This window comes from Artibeus jamaicensis, unplaced genomic scaffold (genome assembly GCF_021234435.1).
Source record: "Artibeus jamaicensis isolate MK-2021 breed Jamaican fruit bat unplaced genomic scaffold, CSHL_Jam_final contig_419, whole genome shotgun sequence".
Taxonomy (NCBI): domain Eukaryota; kingdom Metazoa; phylum Chordata; class Mammalia; order Chiroptera; family Phyllostomidae; genus Artibeus; species Artibeus jamaicensis.
In genome coordinates, this window is record NW_026521824.1 from 2309582 (window position 1) to 2325571 (window position 15990).

The window sequence follows — 15990 nt, forward strand, 5'->3', positions numbered from 1 at the left end:
AAGAAACATACAAGATTACTTGAAAACTTAGGTCCTCAAAAAGGTGGAACTGCTTCATGATTGGGGGAGCTGGGGTTTGAACCCTGGCTTTCTGACTCCCAAATTTATGCTCTTGGAATTGGAGAGGACCACACACCTCGAGAGTTGACTGTCATCTCAGCCTTGATTGGGACTTTTGCCCAAGATGCCGGCCAGGAGTCATCAGGAACAGAGCAGGGGTCCCGCCTCGTGCCACGTCTTCTCCTTCTGCCTCTTGGTATTACAGACAGCAATATCTATGGAAGATAAATAGAAAGTGGTTTACTATTACACTTATGATACGGTTGGGAGGGTGCTGGATGAGTAAAATTAAGATTTAAGAATGACTTCAACAGATATTTATTAAGAGCTGAATCACTATAAAAATATGATAGAGACGTGCTCCGAATGGGGAGTGCATCACACAGCTAAAAGCTTTGGTACGTCCCCTCATTAATGGAGGCACAGGGGAGGGACAGCTGTTCCTTCATTATTGCATGGCTTAAAACAGGGGTGAAGACAGTGCCAGGCAGGGTTCTTTGGTTAAGAGCAACAGAAATGGATTCTAGTTAAATAAAGAAAAAAATGGAAGGAAATTTAAGTTCAATGGAAAGAAATGGAGTAACTCAGATAATGAAAGGCAAGACTTGAAAAAAACCACCACCTTGCAAGGCAGACCCAGGGTTTCAGCAGCAAGAATTGGTGAGCCAGCTTTTGAGGTCAAAACTGCTGTGGGGTCGTCCACGAAGGGAGGTCAGTTAGTCCAATGGAAGACCCTCCAGGTGAATAGAATGTGGCTGGTGGCATCCAGACCCTCAGAGGGCTCATCTGCAACTGGCAGGTGGGGCCTGGCTGAACAGTGAGTAATTTTGCTGAAGTACACTTCAAATCCTATCTTTGAATCTGAGAACCCAATATAGGTTAGGGATACCTGGCCTTGCAGTAACCAATAGACAAAACTCTGCAATTCCTCTTTGAGGGGCTCTATAAGGAAGCTGCAGATAAATTTACACACGTGCGCAAAGACATATATGATCAAGGACACAGGGGATCAAGGACCCCCTAGCACAATGTGGGGGGTAATGTTCGCCATTCACTGGGAACTGGATGAATACACTAAGCCGTTACAAATGAGGCAGTTATCTTTACGTTGAAGTGAGAGAATCTCCAAGAAATACATAATTTTAAAAAATATTTTATTTATTCATTTTTAGAGAGAGGGGAAGAGAAGGAGAAGAAAGGGAGAGAAATATCAGTGTGTGGTTGCCTCTCATGCGCCCCATACTGGGGACCTGGCCCACAACCCAGGCAGACCGGCGTCCCTTTGGTTCTCAGCCCACGCTCAATCCACTGAGCTTCACCAGCCAGGCAAGAAATACATTATTAAGTGAAAAGAGGTTGTTACCCTCTGGTTAGGACAGGGTGGGAGTGGATGTATATAAAACTACAAGTACGCACAGAATACCTGTCCCAATGAAACAGTGGTTTCTCTAGGGAAGGGGACTGCCGGTCTGAGGGGACAGCAGGAGGGACAGGCATTTTTCACTGCATGTCCTGATGTACTCTTTGAGCTTTTCTGTGCATATATTTTGTTTTTATCTTCACTTGAGGACGTGCTCATCGGTTTTAGAGAGAAGGGAGGGAGGGAGAGAGGGAGAGAAACATTGATGTGAAAGAGAAACATCGGTCGGTTGCCACTCGTACGCACCCCGGCCAGGGACCAAACCCGCAACCCAGGCATGTGCCCTGACCGGGATTTGAACCTCTGACTTTTCAGTTTATGGGACAACATTCCAACCAATTGAGCCACATTAGCCAGGGCTGTGCATATATTTTTGAGAAAAACACTTTTACTTTGGAGTGATTCAGAGTTATAGAAAAGTTTCAAACATAGCAGAGAATTTTCCTCCACCCCCTGTGCCCTAATTGCTATACATTACCATTGTCAAAACTAAGAAATTACCATTGCTACAATACGATTAACTAAGCCACAGAAGTTATTCAGACTTTACCAGTTTTTTCTACCACTCTCCCTTTTCTGTAATAAGACCTCATCCAGGACACCACACTGTACTGAATTGTCTTCTTAGTCTTCTCTTATCGGTGGCAGTTTCTTAATCTCTCTTGTGTTTCATGACCCTGGCTGTTTTGAAGAGCACTGGTTGGGTACTTGTAAAATGTGTGCTTGTATTTTTTAGTATTATTTGAAAATATATTGATTAAATAAAAAAATAGAGACAGAAACAAAGAGAGAGAAAGATATGGAAAGAAAGCGAAAGAGAAAAGGAGTATAAATAAATGAAAGAGAGAAGAGGAAAAGGAAAGAAAGACATTGAGGTTTCTCTCAAAAGAGAGCTCTGCTGGAAGCAATAGTGTCCTTCCTAAAAGGTAGGATGAGGCCAGCCTGCCCCAACAGCTCTGGTCGTCTTTTCCTCTGGGCCCATCTGAACTGGGGGTGTGAATTGTCTCCATGGGGTGACAAAGAGGGCTGCACCCAGCTCCTAGACTCCACGGTCTTTGGCACCTACAGTCTCAGACACAGAGAGGGCCTCTTGCCTGCTGCTTTTATCTAAAATCCTGGGTAAAGCTCTTACTGGTTTGGCTTCAGTGCATGCTACCCCCGAACCTATCATGATTGCCATTGAAATATGCATTCTCACTGGCCAGCCAGGGGTATGCCCAAACTCTGGACTGCCAAGAAGGAGGGCTGATCTCTACAGCTGCAGAGCAGGCACAAATGTATGTGTCCACAGCACCTACCAGCTATTTTCTCCTGAGTCACCCCTCTCTCCCAGGCGTCCTGCAGTCCAGCTGAGCTGCGCCACTGGTCTGTGATTTCCCACCTCCTGGTCTTGGCTTAGCCTGTCCCGGTCCCTGGGTTGCTCTCTCACAATATCTGTATAGCTAATGATTAGCCATCCCTAAAGACCCAGCGCAAATGCTACTCTTCTGGGCAGACTTCTCTGTTATCATTTTCAGTGGTTATATTTCAACTCTTGACCTGAGCTGAAAGCTTAATGAAGGTGGTGTGTGTCCAACTTGTCTGTAAATTTTCTGAGGAAGCAAGTCTCTGACAGAAGAGGAGTGTGCACATTTCTGAGGAGGGGCCCTGAGAGGGTACCAGTCCCTGCTCCCACATAGCAGCAGGCCTCCAGCTCCTGTTCTCTCTGCACCTCACTTTGCTTGTCTGTAAAATGGTGACAGCAAGAGCACCTGTCCTGCAGGGTCTTGGTGACTATTCCCTGAAGTGATGTGTGTAAGATGTCTAATCCTTGTGGACCCAAGAAAATATTTCAAAGAGGGGCTTTTCTTGCTTGGAATCTTCACTGCTAGAGGGGAAAAGCCTGAAGATGCACGGTCAATAAGAAACAGAAATGCTGTGAGTAGAAACTATATATTACCCTATTTTGCTGTATATAATGCGCACCCACGTTTTTGGCCCAAACTTTCAGGGAAAAAATTTCATTTTTTTCCTGAGCCTTAGCCATATTGCACCTGAAGTCCCAGCTCGGAAGATTTTATTTTAGTTAAAAGAGCCAATTGATTCCAATGATCATTTCAGCCAGTTTAAATTGCGTTTTCTATCAAACTAGTTCCAACTGATGTATTGACTCATGTGCTAAAAAGTCCACGATGAAAGCTTCAGGCATGGCTGGTTCAAGGTGCTCAATGGCAGCAGAAATCTGTCTTTTCTCTCATCTCTGCCCCTCATTGTGTTGGCTTCATTCTCACCCTGGCTCTACCAGTATGGAGCTGCTCTAGGCTTAAATTATACCAGCCCAGTAACCTGACAGAAAGAGAAGTGTCACTTTTTCAATGGTTTCTACAGAAGTCCTGGTCTGGGGCTTCATTGGTCTATCTTGAGACATATGACCATTCTTGAGCCAGTCACTATGACTAGGGAAAGATGTACTGATGGACTCAGGCTTGGTTATACACCAAACCCTGGGGCTGGAGTGGAGGGGAAACCTCTCCCCTTAGCCTATTCAAATTCTTCCCAAGAGTCTGGGTTTGAAATCAGACAGGCCTGGGTTTTCCAGCAGTGCCAGTTTTAGCTTTGTGATCATGGGCAAATAGTTGGATCTCTCTGAACCTCATCTGTGAATTAAGGACAGTGATGGTCTCAAACTCAGAGCTGTGATGAAAAAGAAATGAGTTAACCTATGCAAAGCATTAGCACATCACTCACTACTTTGCTGTTATTGTTAATGTTACTATTATTTCCTAGATCCGGCACCTCCACTTCCAGAAAGTCTGCCCTGATTACTCCCTCTCCACAAACTAGAAGGGGACTTCCTTCTTGAGCTCTCATAGCCCTTTCTCTGTGAGAAACGTTCCCCTTGTAATTGCAGTTTCAGTTCCTGCTCATGTTCAGGACCCCCATGCCCTTTTAGACTTCTAGGACCTGCAGGGGCCAGAACAGCTTCATCCCTGTATCTTAATAAGAATCACTGCTAACACCTATCTAGGGCTTTACAGTTTCCAAAGTATTTCCTCCTCTGCTTTTTCATTCTGAACTGAAGTGCACTCCTACAAGGTGGGAGGGATTATTATTCCACTTCCAAGATGGAGAAACTGAGGCCTGGAAGGAGCAGTGATGTGGCCACGGTCAAGAACTTAGGTGGTTTTGGATTTTCAGCACAGGCTTCTTTCTGCTGGATATGGTTTTGAATCTAGGGCTCATCCCTGGGACCTTCTTCTGCACCTTTACTCAGTGATGCTTTTTACTCAGCACATCCTCTTGCCCTGCCCGCAGTTTTTTCCCCTTTGAAGCCTCCTTCCCTAACTGGAGATACCCCTGGCCTGCAGAGCCATCTCTTTCTGCATGTGAAACACAGCATTCAAGACAGTCCCAATCACTCTGCCTCATTATGCATCTGGAACCAACCTCCAAGTTCTAGGAAGGGCAGATGAGTCTCTGCTCTAGCTCTGTGTCCTGGGCTTGGACAGTCTGTCTTACCCGGCACCCTCCCCTGCAAGACTGCTTACATCCTGCAGACTGAGTAGAACCTGGGTTTGAATCCCAGCATCACGGTATGCTGCCTCTGACTTTCCGTCAGTAAAATGAGAATAGAGCTGCTGACCTTGAGGCTCCTCATGAGGTTGCATTGAGAAAGGGAAGCAAGAGAGGGCAATGTGTTTCAAAGGGGTTGCAGGAAGGAATGAAGAAATGTTCTCTTTGATTGCGCACATGTGTGGTGGTCTTTCAGCCTCTGGAAACCCTCTCCCATGCCCCAGCCTGACTCAATTTCGTGCCCTCCAACTTGCTTCCTGGGCTGTAGTTAGCTCATCATCTCTTTACCTGCATCCAGCTCTCTTTCTGAAGTTTGCATCTTATCTCTGTGACTACAACGACTTGCTAAGTAAGTGGGGAAAGGAATGGGTTTTGCATGTAGGAAAACCAACCTAGGTGACCAAAATTTGGCATTTACCCAAGCCTCAATTTCTTAGTCTATAAAATGTGGGCAATAAGAATGCTCACCTTGCTCTGGCCCGTGTGGCTCAGTTGGGCAAGGCAAAGGGTTGCTAGTTCCATCCCCCATCAGGGCACATGCCTGGGTTGCTGTCTGGTCCCTGGTGGGGGTATGCGAGAGGCAACAGATTAATGTTTCTCTCTCACATCAATTTTCTCTCCCTCTTTTTCTCTCTCCCTTCCCATCTCTCTAGAGATAAATAAATAAAATCTTTAAAAAGAAAAAAGATTGCTCACCTTCTAAACCTTCTAGGCCAGCACTGTTCAGTGCGTGGCATCTAGCTACTTAAATTTATTAATTAAGTTAAATAAGGTCTTAAAAACTGAGATCCTTGGTCACACTAGCCCGTTTCAGTGCCTACATGTGGGCGAGATCACTAGAGAACATCCCATCATTGCACTTGGGAGGTGGTCAGGCAGTGCTGGTTTAGCTAATCTATATAAGGCACTCAAGCCTGAACCAGGCACCCAGTATGTGTTGGCATAATTCACCTGAAGTTGCAAACTTTCTGAGGCTAGGGGCCATGATTTCATGTAAAGTTCTTTTCTTCCAGAAGGGCTAGTAAGGCCCAGCAAAGAGCTATGGTTTGCAAGGAGTGTTGGACTGACTATCTTCCCTGGGATGGGGAGCTTGGGTTCCTGCCACAAGGCAGGCAACATAAAACTGAGTTCACTCTCCTAGTGGAGAAGGGACACTGAGCAGCGGGAGGGTCAAGGAGCCCTCGGAGGGCAGCAGCAACCTGTTGGAGGAGTTTCTAGCATCCAGAACCAGTGTGGGACTTTTCAAATAGAAAATGGCTGTGTAGGTTTGCAAATATGTTAGTTTCTCTCTCTTTCTCTTCCCCCTCCTCTTTTATTTCCTCCTCTGTCTTCTGCTTATATTTTTGCCAGAGAAGGGAAATCTAGCCTAGAACCCAGCTTGTGAGAACAGAAGAGATTGGATGCCTTGGTCCATCTGGCTCCTCCATAGGGCGGAGGAATTTGAGGCTCAGAGAAGTGCAAAGACTTACTTGCCTAAGGGCCCTTAGTGAGTGAGGGCAGAGTGAAAGTTCTGGACACAGCTTCCCTGCAAACAGAGTTTGGCATAGTGTTGATGTCACCTGGGCAGCATGGATGGTGCTATCTGCCAAGCCCTGATCCACTCCTCAGACTCGCTGGGAGGAGTCTCTGCAGTGCTCACCCGGGCTGGAGCAGAGGTGAGGTCCTGAGAAGCTCTCCAGGGTCTGCCATTTCTCTGGCTTTGTATGTGTCTCCTTCGGTGCCAAGTATCACGTTGGGCACATAGTAGGTGCCTTGTGGGTGCTGGTTGAACCTGAGGGAAGAGGCGATTCCCGTTGCTGCCTTGAGACTGTGAAGCCTTGTGAAGGGCCAAGGCTGCAACGGGGTTATCTAGGAACCCCTCCTGTCCGGACTATGCACCTCGGGGCCAAGAGGCCCCACCTTTTTAGCGCCACTACTCCTTTGGTAGCCTAGTAAAGCCTACGCATCTCTTCTCAGAATAATTTTGAGCGTGCTTCATTAAAGTATAACACAGGTACATTAAAGTGTACAAATCTAAAGTGTGTATCAGTGAATTTTCAAGAAGTGAACACTTTTGACCCGGGCATCCGGCTCAAGAAACCAAGCGTGGCCAGCGCCCCAAGGAGCCGTCTCACCGCGCCCAGGTGCCCCCTGCTAAGAAGCCTCTATCCCAGCAATGTTTTCAAGTGCGTATTGCAAGGCGCGAGAACGCGAGCTTTAGCTTAGGATGCGTTGGTCTGTGTGCGTGATGGAGGGTGGCAAGGAGTTGCGCGATGTGTATAGGGCGGAGGGGGATATTTGGGGAACCTGAGTGAAGTTGAGCAGTACATGGTTTTGGGGTATGAATTTGTCAGGTATGTGTGGCATTTGGGATAGTCGGGACGCATGTGTGGGGAATAGGAAGTTGTTTAGGGTATTCCACTGTAGGTTCCAGCTGTGGGGAGGTCTACGTGGGGTTGTGGAAAGGTTGGGTGGAGGCTGCAGGGGACGGGGCGTGGGCGATGCTACCAGACCAGGAGGCAGGCGCGGGCGGGGCCTAAGCTGCACTGGGGGCGGGGCAGCGGGCGCGCGCACGCAGCCGGCGCGCCCCCTCTCGGCCGCCATGTTGGCTGGTGTGTGGGTGTCAAACGGAGCTAGACACGGTGGTGGCGGCGCCAGCGCCTGTGGCTCCCAGGGCTCCGGTCGCTTTCGCCTCCCCAGCGCTACTGGCGGCCGTAGCCGCGCACCCAGGCCGGCCTTAGGGAGCGAAGGTAAGCCGGGTTTGGGGACCCTCCCCCGCCCCCAGAACACAGGCACTTCGGGAATTAGCCCCCCAAGTATGCATCCCTGCAGCCCAAGCTGGGTCTGCACCTCTGGCGGGCCCCCCTTCTTTGGCACCAGACCTCGCCCCACAGGCTCGAGCATGGCCCAGTCCTAATCTGGATCCCTCTTTCCGCTGCAAGGACCTCCCTCTCGCCCCCGAAACACACACACACACACACACACACACACACACACACACACGCACGCGCGCGCGCGCGCTCTCACTCTCTAGCACACCTTTTCTATCTGAGAGCTTTTCATTTTCTATTCCGGCAGTCTGGCGCTCCCGTGATCCTACCCTAGCTCCGGGAGCCCCTCCTGGTCCTCACCCTCCACCTCTCAGCTCGGAACAATTCAGCCTGTTCTCCATAGAGCACTCACTTTCCGCCCCTCCCGGCCCGGGTGCCCCTGTTCTCCGGAGCTGAGCCTGCTCTCTTGTCGCCCCCGTGTAGAGCCTGGACCCCATTCCTCCAGGAATCGGGGGAGGGGTCCTCTGTGTCCAGGATCCCGGCCCTACCCCGCTCTCCTTTGAGCTGAAGCGGGGCTCCCTTCCCCTCCGGAGGTACCAGGCTCCCTCCCCACCCCACCCCCACAGCACAGCGGGGACGGGGGCGGCAGAGCCGGGCTCCAGCTGCCTTTGTTCCGCATGGGATGGCAGAGACCCCTCCCGGAGGTCCTGCTGGGCCAATGCTGGTGGGTGAATGGGTGCGTGGGGGCCCGACTCTTCGGTCAGTCTGCGTGGAAAGAGAACCTTCCTTTCTTTCCCAGTGGGGCGGCTCCCCGGGAGTGCGGAGCCGGGAGCCGAGCGCTTCGGGAGAGGCTGGTCCTTCCTAGAGGAGTCCTTGCCAACAGGTTTTTGTTTGCGCTCTGGAGTTGGCCAAGTGGCTTTGCGAAGGGGCTATTTTCTCTCCAGAAACCCCAACCCCTAGGGGCCTGTGAAAGGCCATTCCTCAGCCCAGGGGCTCAGTGAGGGGCCCCTTTACAGTTTTGCTGCCCTGGGAATGCATCTGGTCTGTGCCTGAAGACAGGATGGGGGCTTAACCATCTTTGGGGTTGAGATGGGGAAAACGGAGACCCAGAGACGCAGTGATTTGCGATTCCGTATCAGTGCCAGAACTATACAAGCTCCCTCCTCCAGGGCTCTCTCCATGGCATTTTAGTTAGGTTTTTTTTTTTTTTTTTTTTTTTAAGAGAGAGATGTTCAGGATTATCTCCCTCTTTTATTTTTAACCATTCACACAAGAACATGGTCAGGAAAAAATGAGAATTAAGTTCTTAATTTCCATCTCTAGAATATGCCCTGTAAAGAAGGGCTTGGAATAGAAGGTTAAAACGATTTTAAAGAGTGAGTTTTAATATCCATGCCCTTCTCTCTCCCTCCTGCCCTCCAATTATATGTGCGTTTTGTAGCTCTAGATACCAGATGACAGGTGCTGACAAAAACCATGTACTGAATCCCGCACAGCAGTGATTGCATTTGCGCTGATAAAGTTTTCCTCTGTAGTTAAGCATTCAAAGGGACTGAATAGTTTATTTCTGAATAGTACTTGTTCCAGTGTTTGTGTTGGGAACAAGTGATTGTATTGGAGAAACCACATCTTCTCATCTTCTATTTGTATTTTTATTTGTACATTTTAAACGTTTGTTTTTTTAGTTTTAATATTGAGCTAGTCATCCTTGCCAGTCTTACTGGGCTATTCTTTTGTAAGCATTGAATGAGATACTGGCCATTAAAGAGTTTGGTAAAGTGCAAATGATTGTAAGGCGTGACTCAGGACCGCATCCCTCCAGGCCCTGTGCCAGGAGCAAGTCTGGACTGTCCTGTGGGATGTACTGATCTCTTCTGGACTTACACAGGCTTTTTGCCTCCCTGAACCCTGAGCTTGGCAGGTAAGGGAGTTCTGTGGAGAACTCTTCTCCCAGCAAGGTGTGTTGTGCCAAGCACCTGTGCAAGGTGTGAAGAAATATAAAAGTTCCAAGTCATGGTACCTACTTTGCTAGCATAGTGTATGCAGCCTTGAAAAATGACCCATCCTTTGTAGACATTCTTTGTAGAAATACACTTGCCTCTTTATGCCTTCCATATTGTAATAAGGTATGAACTTCTGGAGAGTTGGATTCTGATGAGTCCTGCAAAAGTAGATGAAAAGTGTTTGGTGCTGTCCTTTGTTTTATGGTTTGGTTTTCCATGAACTTAAGGGTAGGTGGTGGCAGCTTCTGCTGCTGTTGCTGCTGCTGCTGCGCTGCTCCTGTTCCTGCTGCTGCTGCTCCTCCTCCTCCTCCTCCCTTATTCCCTCTTTTCTTCTCCATTTCATCAGGGGGAGTGGCACCTTTCAGTTCTTCATGGACTAAAGCACTAAGAGATTTTCATGGATGGGATTGCCATAGTTACACTCTTGGGAAGCACATTAAAGTTTTCAAAGCTTTTTGGTATTTGTTTTCATTGCCCCCCCCAAAATTCCTGTTGGATTGGTTGGGACATGGGTGACCATGACAGCTTGTTCAAGCTGACAGCTTGTTCAAGCTGTCTAAAAACAGAAACTTAGAAAACAAAAACGTGAAATAAACGTGCATGTGGTTTTGTGAGTATATTCAGTGGCATCCATCTATGAGCCTTGGAAAAATCAAAGGGCTTGGATTTGGGGAATTTGAGGTTAGAGAGTCTGTAAAGAATTATCTAGTCTTACTCCCAGTTTTCTGCTGGACTTTCAACTCCTCTCTTCAGTTTAAACAAACTTTTGCCAAGCCTTTGCCAGCCAGCTCTATCAGCATTTAGGCCCTGCTAACTCTTCTCTCTGAGCCCTCACCACCCCAGTCTGTTGGAGCACTTATCATGTTGTCTGGGTATCCAGGGCTCTTGTGACACTGTTATTTTTGAGATCAGTGACTGTCCCGCCTTTCTTTGCTTCTCCAGCACACAAGACCTGTCCTGGGGGCAGGGGAACAACCTTTCATTGATCTTATTATGGGCTCCATTCTTCTGTCTTATTCTTGCAAAAAACCACTGCTCGTGGTCCAGCAGTCTCATGTCAACCAGGTGGGTATTAATCCCCAGGCTGCAGATGAGGAAACTAAGACTCAGGGGCTTAGGTCATGTGCTCAAGGTCATTCACCCAGTAAGTGATAGAGCTGTGATTTGAACAGGTCTGCTGGATTCCAAAATAGTATACCTGTTACCTTATTTGAAAAACCCAATCTGACAGGAATGAAGAGACTTGCTTAAAGCTCTAACTGCAAATTGATAATAGACTGTGAAATGATGTAATTAAGATTGAGGGTGAGCCTTGGCCAGTGTGGCTCAGTTGGTTGAGTGTCAGGCCTTTGAACCAAAAGGTCATGGGTTTGATTCCTGGTTGGGCAAGTGCCTTGGTTGTGGGTTCACTCCCCTGTCAGACCATGAGCAAGAAGCAACTGATCAATGCTTCTCGCCCTCTTTTTCTCCCTCTCTAATAAATAAATAAATAAATAAATAAATAAATAAATAAATAAATAAATAGAAATTTCTATCTCATACCCCAAATAAATGTTGTTTTTTTTAAAAAAAAGATGGTGAGGTTGGGAGAAAGCACACTGTTGAAGTTACTGTTTACATCCATCTGTTGAGTTTTTGAAAATTGACAAGCTTTCTGATAAGTTAGTCAGTGGAATTTTCTTTCCTCTTAATTAGCTTGTTCAAGCTGTCTAAAAATAGAAACTTAGAAAACAGAAACATGAAATAAACGTGCATGTGGTTTTGTGAGTGTATTCAGAGGCATCCGTCTATGGGCTCGTTTGACCATACCTATTTTTCAGTCAGGCAGTTGAATTTTTGATGCCTTGAAATGAAAAGCTGTTATAGCAGCCTTTTTTTTCTTCACATAAAATTGTACTTTGTCCTTACGTTGACATATAACATAGGACCACCACCCATTTGTGACTGGAAAACCTGAGGTCCGGAGGAGAGGTTAGGCAGCTTCCTCCCCGTCATCAATATTTATTGAGCATTTATGGTGTACTAGGCACAATAGGACATATGAAAAACCACTGTTTCTCCTCTGGAGAAGCTTCCATTCTAAAATAAAAAATATATACCTCTTCTGTTTGGTGGTTTTGTATGGTACTGAGAAGGCAGTCTGCAGGGTGAGCTTTTCGTATAACTTAGCCCCATTACTTAAAGAAGAGAGGAAGAGGAAGAATTTAAAGACATGCCACCCAGGATAGGTAGCGTTTCAGGGAAATAACAGTCTCCTCAGCTAAGGAGAGATTTGCCAGAGGAAATAGGATGAGGGAGGTAGTTTGAGAGATGCAAGCAGAGGAAGCAGGGTATCCTCAGACACTGAGCGATGCTGGAAAGATTACGTGGCTTTTTTCCCAAGTGCATGGCCACCAAGTAGGAATGGTTGGTGACAAGGCAGAAGGCTAAAAAAGGCGCCTGGTGCGCCTGACAAATAGAATAAAGGCTCAAAGCTGAAGACAGGCTATAAGAGTATCAAGAAGTATATATATATATATATATATATATATATATATATATATATATATATAAAGATTTTATTTATTTATCTTTAGAGGGAAAGGGAAGGAGAGAGGGAGAGAAATACAATGTATGGTTGCCTCTCGTGTGTCCCTTGATGGAAACTGGCCTGCAACCCAGGCATGTGCCCTGACTAGGAATCGAACTGCAGTTGTTTGGTTCCCAGGCCTGCGCTCAGTCCACTGAGTTACACCAGCCAGGGCAAGCAATTCTTAAAAACAAAAATTTGGGAGCACAAAACTTAACAGTTAATGCTACTCCATGTCGTGATGGGCCAAGAACACTGTGGCTTCCTAAGTTAGCAAATGCCATATTCTACATTTAAAATGCAGCACCTTAGTTTTTCCGATCAATCCCCCTACCTCTGAAAGGCAAAAAACCAAAAAGGAACCCAACACCTTTCTTTGGAGGAGGGGGAAAAGTATAGGGTGTGGTTGTAAGCAATAGTAGTTACATTAGTAGTTGTTTTGTATTTAAACTTGGTAAAAGCCCATTAGCTGTCAAGGGGGAATAAGGAATAAATTTCCAAAGATGTACAACTTCCTTTAGAGAAGGTTCAGAACCAAAAGACTAATTTACAAGAAAAGCTGTAGAGAAGTCTATGAAAAGTTCTTTCATAAAACTTTTATTCCACTTACATGAACTCACACATGTATTCTTAATCATTATGCTTAGATTGCTCATGAAAATTTCATAAGACATTAAACAAAGCTAGCTATCTCAGTTATTTCCCTGTTAACTTTTCAAAAAAGATTTTATTTATTTATTTTTAGAGAGTGAGAAAGAAAGAGAAACATTGATTGGTTGCCTCTCGTACACACCCTACCAGGGACTGAACCTGCCATCCAGGCACGTGCCCTGACCAGGAATCAAACTCTCGATCTTTTGCCTTGTGGAACAACGCCCAACTCACTGAGCCACACCAATCAGGGCTCCCTGTTAACTATTTTTATAGCATATGCATGTTAGGCAAGTATCAAAAAAATCATAAAGCAACAACAACAAAAATCCTTGAAAAGTTAAATAAATGGGTCTTTCTTTCTGTTTTACTCCTGTGCTTGATATACTTGAGGTAATGAGGTCAAGCAACTCATGTTACTACACGTTCTACATTTGTTCTTAGGTTGCCTAAAACATTTATATTAAAATAAAATGAGTGTAGCACAAATAACAAAAGCAGACAGCAGGCAACTTTACCAGTGATGGAGTGTCAGCTGTTTCTGCCCTTGTCCAGACCAGAGTACAGTGGTCACAACTGAAGGAACGCTCGCGTGGCTGTAGTCAGAGGTGTGCACATGGAAACTGAGTGCCCCCCCACACATGTGGTTCAGCGTGTGCTGCCATTTCACCAGGGCCATCTGTTTCTGCTGTGGCCTTCTGAGTGCTCGAGGAGCCCAGGTCACTTCTGAGGGACTGGCGCAGCCAGGAGTCTGTGACTCCCAAACCCAGGTGCCCCCGGTTCCTCCAGGTCCTGTAGAAAGCCGCCCAGTGTGACGGGTGCTCATTTAAACTATGATATAAGCTCGTGATCTGAAAATCACCACCAACTCTACTTAGAAGGCTGGAAACTGTGAATAAGGAGATTTCTTCTAATTGTATGGTCTATGAAAACACTCCATGTCAAGAATTTAATGGACAGCCCGAACCGATGGATGGTAGATTTAGGGTTTGATTAGAAAATGAAAGAAAGAAAAAAGACTTCCCTCCTTTGAACTAGACCCACCGCATTGTTAAAAGGCTCTCTGCCTGTGCATACCTGGGCACAGAGAGTCTCCCCCGGTCCTGGTCCAGACAGTGTCCAGGCTGCGCTTTCAAGCTCTCTGGAGACAGAGCGGGTCTTTTAATTCTCCTGTTCGAAGCAGTGCTGGGAGCCAGGTGCACACAGGGCTGCAAATGAAGGGACTGCCTATTTTCTCTTCATGGCAGCCTCGCTGATGAATGGAACGGGGGAAGCAGGCTCCTCCTGAGGGATGGCTGACCTCCTAGGGATGATACATGATGTGGATTTAACAGCATCTATAATGAATCAGTTCTAAGTACAGGATTCATTCTTCCTGTCACTCCCACTCCTCTTAAGGTAGTGTCCTCATTGCATTGTGGGGCCTGTGTAGCTGAGAGCACCAAGTGGTGCAGACATGTTGGCTACAAAGGCCATGCGACAAATAGCTTTGGAATCTGATTGGGTACATATTGGCCTCCTGGCTGTGGGGCTTCGGGCATTTTAGCCACTGAGCTTCAGTTACCTTATCTCTAAAGTGGGGCTATTAATAACTCCTTGGCAGCCAGGTACTGGTGTTTCTCAGACTCCAGTGTGCATCAGAATCACCCAGGGCACCTGTTAGACATGTTGCCGGGCTCCACACCCAGGGTTTCTGATTCAGTAGGTCTGGGGTGAGGCCTGGGATTGTGCATTTTCAACCAGTTTCCCAGTGTTGCTGATGCTGCTGGTCTGGGGGGCCAGTTTAGGAACCCTGAAACAGAGGGCTGAATGAGAAGGTGTGTAAGGGATCAGCACCGGCTGGCTGTGCAGAGGAAACCCAAAAGCAGTTCTTTTATGCTGTGACATATGTCTGCGTATTGTTCAAGCTGGTGGCATGGCGCTCAGGGTTTTGGTTTCTCAAAGAGCTGTCTTCATTTTTTTCTTCTGTGGTTGTGATTTGTACTGTGGTCATGGCTGTTGTCACTGTGTGGGTCAGTCGAGATGTTTTCCTTAATGAAGGAATGCAAGGCATCAGTGCCCTTGAAGGGGCAATGAATTTTGGGTTGTGCAAAAAGCCAGTTCATTTCCACACATCCAGCAAGATACTCACTGTCAAGGTTTTTGGATAAGCAGCCGGAAAGGGCAGGATGTGGTGCTGGGCACTGAACAGACTCCCACGGGGCTACAGAGGCTGGCCACTGGTGCTACTGCACGTCACTCCTTCCCCGTCACAGTTCTGAGTGATTTAATATTTGGTGTTTAGAGTTTGGAGGAAATTTTTTTTCCTCCAGTAGTGACTGCCCATGAAACCCAAACATTTGAGGGATGTGGGAGGGTGAGCCCTTTGTGGTTTTAGAATGTCCCCTATGTCAGGTCCTCTGTGACTTCTTTGTTTATGTACAGGGTTTAATTAATTCTTCCCATGACCCTGAAAAGCATGAAACCATGTCTCTTTTTGCATGTGCAAAAACTGAGGCCCGGAGGGGTCAGCAACCTGCCCGGGCTACACAGTCAGTGAGGGCCTCACTGGTGTTTGCTGCCACCTGTGTCAGATCCAGAACCATGTTGTTTCCACTGCCTCACTTTCTAGCCATTCCAGGTGCTTCCATCGTCTCGCTGCGCCCTCATAGCAATCGCGGGAAAGAAGCCTTTCACAGGTGGGCAGGCCGAGGCACAGAGGGGCCGAGCCTACTCACCCGCATCCCCCCCCAAATTCATTCCCGTACTTCATCTGATTTTGGAGCCTCATGAGGCTGTTTCTGTGATAACGCCTCACCTTTCCATCCAGGGACACAGAATTCTGAGACCTCAAGCTGCCTGGGTGAGTGAGCAAAGACCTGGGGGACCCCAACTGGTTTGGCTGGGAGGAAGTCTTTGTGGGCTTATATAGTTTTTGGTGTTTGTAAAGCTGTGTGAAAAAATTTGCCCGAATTGCTCTATAAGGAAAGGTAGCATTTCCTTTTA

The 15990-nt window shown here is 47.0% G+C and overlaps 1 protein-coding gene across 5 annotated transcripts in view; it reads left to right on the forward strand.

Moving 5' to 3' along the window:
- Positions 1–7604: 7604 nt before the first annotated feature.
- Positions 7605–15990, forward strand: part of EPN2 (epsin 2) — an 84301-nt gene continuing 75915 nt past the window's right edge. For all 5 annotated transcript variants that reach the window (XM_053665681.1, XM_037163166.2, XM_037163165.2 and 2 more), the window contains exon 1: positions 7605–7761. The gene's annotated coding sequence lies outside the window, so the exon portion shown is untranslated. The remainder of the gene's footprint in view (positions 7762–15990) is intronic.